Source organism: Rhea americana, unplaced genomic scaffold, assembly GCF_003343005.1.
Source record: "Rhea americana isolate MKP2758 unplaced genomic scaffold, rheAme1 scaffold_113, whole genome shotgun sequence".
Taxonomy (NCBI): Eukaryota; Metazoa; Chordata; class Aves; order Rheiformes; family Rheidae; genus Rhea; species Rhea americana.
This window is the reverse complement of record NW_028185184.1, coordinates 1303636-1308601: the sequence shown is the minus strand read 5'-3', so window position 1 is coordinate 1308601 and position 4966 is coordinate 1303636.

Sequence of the window (4966 nt, the reverse complement as noted above, 5' to 3'; positions counted from 1 at the left end):
ATTTTGAATAGAAATTATAAAATATTTATGGAGTTTGTGGCTGAAAGAGGTTTCTACCATCCAGTTATCAACAAAAACTGATCAAGAGGTTTATCCACTTCCAGTTTTCTGATTCTCATCACAACTCAAACCAATAGTATGCAGTAGATGCATAGACTTCAGTCTATCCCTTTTCTGTTCTTGGTCACTGGTCTAGTCTCTGACGGCTCTCTGTCCATCTTTTTATCAGTCTGGCCACATTCTGTGACCCTAATGTAGTTTAAAATGTGATCAAAATGATTTATTCTTCCAATTTTTGCTCCCAGATTTCCATTACATTTCACCATTTACATCTATCCTTTTTAATTTTATCATTTTGATATCTGTATATCTCTCTCTCATGATATGTTTTGTTTACCACGTGACAATGAGATCTGTGATCCATAGTAATTAGTAAAGAAGCAGTATGTAAATGTTTGTTATGTCCTGCTCTTCCTGCAATTGCCCAGTTATTACATTAAATTTAGTCAAAAAATATATTTTTATCTGTAAGCAATTAGTTGCCACAAGGATGCTTTATAGTCTCTAATGAGCATATGTAGTTTTTCAGGAAACTGAAACAACATTACATTAATCATCTGTGAATTAAATGATATCCTTCTAAACTTCAGTGAATTGCCAACACCATTTAACCTCCAGATTTTTAAAAAAATAACTATTCAAAAACTATGTATACAGTGGAAGAAATATTCAGGTAATTTAGAAAAGCTGAATTTTGAAAACTGTACAATCTCGCCATGTAGTTGTTTGGGAAAATCAGGTGGCAGGCTAAAAACAAGCACAAGCTCAGCTCATATTAAATAGCAGCTATTCAAAGTATCAATAGAATCAAGAGATTAAAAGCTTCATGAAAGATAGATCTATTTAGTATCTATTAAAATGACGGTCAAGAAACAGAGTAAGATGAGTAATGAATCAGGCTCTCCTTTCATTTATCAAGGTGGTTTGTTAGAGCTTAGTGGTGTTACTGTTACACAGAGAGAACTCATATCCTTTGGTAAGAAAAACAGCCATAAAAATAGAGCTTTTATGTTCTTGAAATGCGAATGAATTGATCTTTCATAAAGGAACATAGAGAAATGGAAACATTTAAGATAATGTAATTATTGTTCTACAAAGCATTTTTATGAAAAATAATATTGTGCTAATATCTACACAAGCCTGAAAAGGCTGAACTGCTGGAGAAATCTTTTTCTGTGTCAGAGTGAGTAGAGAAAAAGCATTATTTTTTTTCAGTCTGTTCTATTTATTTGCAGTATGCATGTTTGGTTGCTTTAACAAAAGAGTATTAGTAGCATATCAGCAGAAGCAGCAGTATTTGTGAGAACGGAGCCCCATCCACACTTGCTTTTGCAGTTTACTCCAAACCATAATCAATACTATAAAATTTGAAGGCAGCAGTCCGGGATCATGCAACATTGATGTAAATGCATGCATAAATATTATGTAACAATAAATCTTTTCCTTTGTAGTCAGAGATTGTAGGCCAAAGTTCTGTGGTTAATGACAAAGGATGGAGGAGGAGTAGCAGAGAAAAGGAAAAGCATTCAAATATAAATTTGTTCTTGAACTTGGCAAGAGATGATGGAGTTGTTCAGCTCTGTTGATATATGCTATATAGGTTTGGTGATTTATATATTACATAATGCCTCGTTTTATATTTTTAAGCAGTGTAAATCCTTTATCAAAGGAATTTGTGTCGGTTCATCATGACATCATTTTGCCATGCTCAATAAGAAAGGGATATGGTGCTGTTGTACACACGGAAGCTAAATACTCTGTCTGAGTCCCAGATGTTTCCCTCTGGAGGCACTACAATATTAAATCTAGAACAGCTAAGTATCATGCGATAACTTTACCACTTTCTTCTCATACCTGGAACCCAATAAAGCGATATCAACRAGCTTTCATTTTCACATGTGTATTCAGACATATCAGTAGTAWCCTCTTTCACCTTAGAATAGTACTGTCACTAAATGGAATCATAGGAATCCATAAAATCTCTAGGGAGTAAATCCTTGATGTTCTTACAACTTGAGAGATACTCCTCTGACAATACTCTGCATCTGGGCGATGCTGGGAGGCTTGAATACTGACGAGGCAGGATTTAGATGCTACCTTTGTTGAACTGCAAATGTAAATAACTTTGGAATAATGAAGATTCAGGGTCAAGAGTTAAAGGTTCATCTCTAACTGAGACAGATGCATCTTAAATTTGGCTCCATAGGTAGAATATTTCTTCCCCCCTCCCTTTTCTCTTTGCTTGCTTTTGCAAGGCACAGAGAGAGGTTCTTGCTTTTGACATTGATTACCTGGAGCTGCATCCTGCAATGTCATGATTCGCTTCTTTGGATGCTGGAACCCACTGACCTCACAAGAATTGTATGTGGTACCATAACTGCATACATTACAAGAGCCATGGGATGAATTGTCACTTAGTGAAATGTATTTAGAATATGTATTATACTTATGAAAAGTGTACTAGTTTTACTTTGTTGAAAATTGGTTATCTATTGATTTGAACTTTTTGCTTTTGAATTTTGCTCTTCTGCATCTCTGGGTATACTGACAGTCCTGTCCTGCAAAACTCAGGCTATATGTTGCCCCATTGGCTGAAAAGTGAGATTAGAAGAATGTTCTCTCACAAACAGATTTGCTCTCATCTTTATGCATATGTGACAAAAGTGAATTATAAGAAAAAAGTACCAACTGGCTACTTAAATGTTACTATAGGGCATATCAGCTCATCTACCTTGAAAAATGTTGATTAACAAAAATACTAAACATTTGCAGTTTATAAGATGTGAGAACTTCTGATAATAAACAATTTAAAAAAATAGTTTGGCACCTGGATTTAAAAGCTTATATTCTATAGTGGCATTGGGGATTTTTCTGCTCTTTGTCAGACCTGATGAAAGTAACCGTCTGTAAGCCCAAAAGCTTTTATGGTTTTATGAAATCAGCTAATATGACTGGATAAAAGATGCTACCTCTCTCTTCATACTTTTCTTCTTTTACAAGTATATACCTCTTGTTTTACGGGGAAGTACTTATTTGCTAGGCAGAAATATATCTTTTTTAATCTTACTATTTTATGTAATATAATATAGAACTATAGTCATTGTAAGATTATTTAAAATTTATAGAAATAAGCTTTCTACAAATTGTGTGAATGACCAATATTACTGCACTTCTCTAAATCCTATTAAAATCTATTTAAATCTGCTTTATAGGATTGTTAGGATCCAGCTTCTAATTTATATGCAATTATCCAGTTTAAAACATTGAAAGATATTTTCTTTAAATTACTCAAATGAATGTGTAAATTGAATTAGGCCAGATTGCATCATTTTTACTGGCATTTTTAATATTCACGATGCAATGCAAAACCTATTTTCATTTCGCTTTTTAAAGATTTTTCATAAATGCAGGATAAAAAAAATCATTAACATGAGTTTTTTGTTTCCTCTGGCAAATTACAGTGTGTGACTTGTCCCAGTACTTTGCAACGACTTTGGGGTTGTGAAGTACAGCAGTGAGTCACTGATGTTCGAAGAAAAATGCAGTGGGTGAAATCTGGCCCTCGCTGGTAGTGCTGAGTAGAAGCTGGCTGTCAAATGATGCAGGGTTGGCTGTACATCAGTGACAAAAAATATTCTGGCACTGCTGGACAAGATGGCTCAAGGCACTCCGCCACAGCGCGGTGGAAAGCGTATTCTGCCATTTCTTTGGAAAAGATCAAGCTACCCCCTTGGTCAGCACGCTGCAGATGGCAGCATATGTGTTAGCAGGTGGAGAAGCTGTTACTCCCTTTGGCTCCCGGTCCCGGTCCCCTTAGATGGTGCTGTGCTGCTCGGTGTCCGCTCGGTCCTAATTTGAGCGTTCGTTGAAACAGAGCCCTTCAGTTGCACAGGTGAGGGGGCTGAAGAGCCTCTTTGTGCCTTGTTTTCTTGCTGCATCTCTGCTGAGTGCTGGTCAGGCTTGTTTCTGAAGCTCTGTCGTTAAGTTACCAATCTGGCACGGCTGGGGAAAAAGCAATGCTTTTCTGCAATCAGGAGATGACGTCTCACTGAGAAATCAAATGTAAAGACATGGAAGGAGTCCTTGGTAATAATAATAATTATTATTATTATTTCTGAAGGAGTAGAGACCAGCTAGTGTTGGGTACCACAGCCTGATATTCTTCTGCTATTTGCCCCTTCTGTCGCACTGTCGCCTCTCTTAAATTGAAATGTTAGCTTTTGGGTTAAGGCAGCTGCTTTGCTGAAGCTGGGTATGTTGCTGCATATGTCTAAGGAGCAGCTTCCTCCACATTTCATTGCCTCTCCTTTGCCCTTCTCCCTAGGATTGACAGCTCTTTCCCCTTCCTCCAGAAAGCGCACCAGTCTGGTCCTGCAGCTAGCTGGGGCGTCTCTCGGAGGCACGGACTTGTCCAAAGCACGGCTTCAGCTTGGAGCGGGCGTCTGACTCATGCAGGGCCCTTGGAGGTGCGTGTTCATTTAAGACAGATTTTGTTTTTTGAAGTTTTGGGGGCAGTTAAAGCTCAGTGAAGAGTAACATCTTACAGTCAGCTGAAGCAGTGAGGGTCCAAACCCTAGTGTCTCCTGGATGCTAATGCTCTCCTTGAGGCCATGCAGCTTGTGAGGAGAAGAGCTGGGTTCTGCCCCCAGCCCCAGCACTGTCCTGCTGGGCCACCCTGGGGAACTAGTTCATGCAGAAGCACTTTTCCTACCTGTAAAACAGTGATAATGATACTGACCTTCTTTGTAAAAAGCTTTAAAAACTAGGGGTGAAAAGCGTTATATAAGAAGTAAGCATTATTATCGTTGCTCCTAGCAACTAGCAGCCTGCTTCCTGACAGCTGCAAGAGCAATTCACAAGTGACAAAAATCCTTCTCCTAATTTCCTTCTCCCCTTCTTCTTCTTT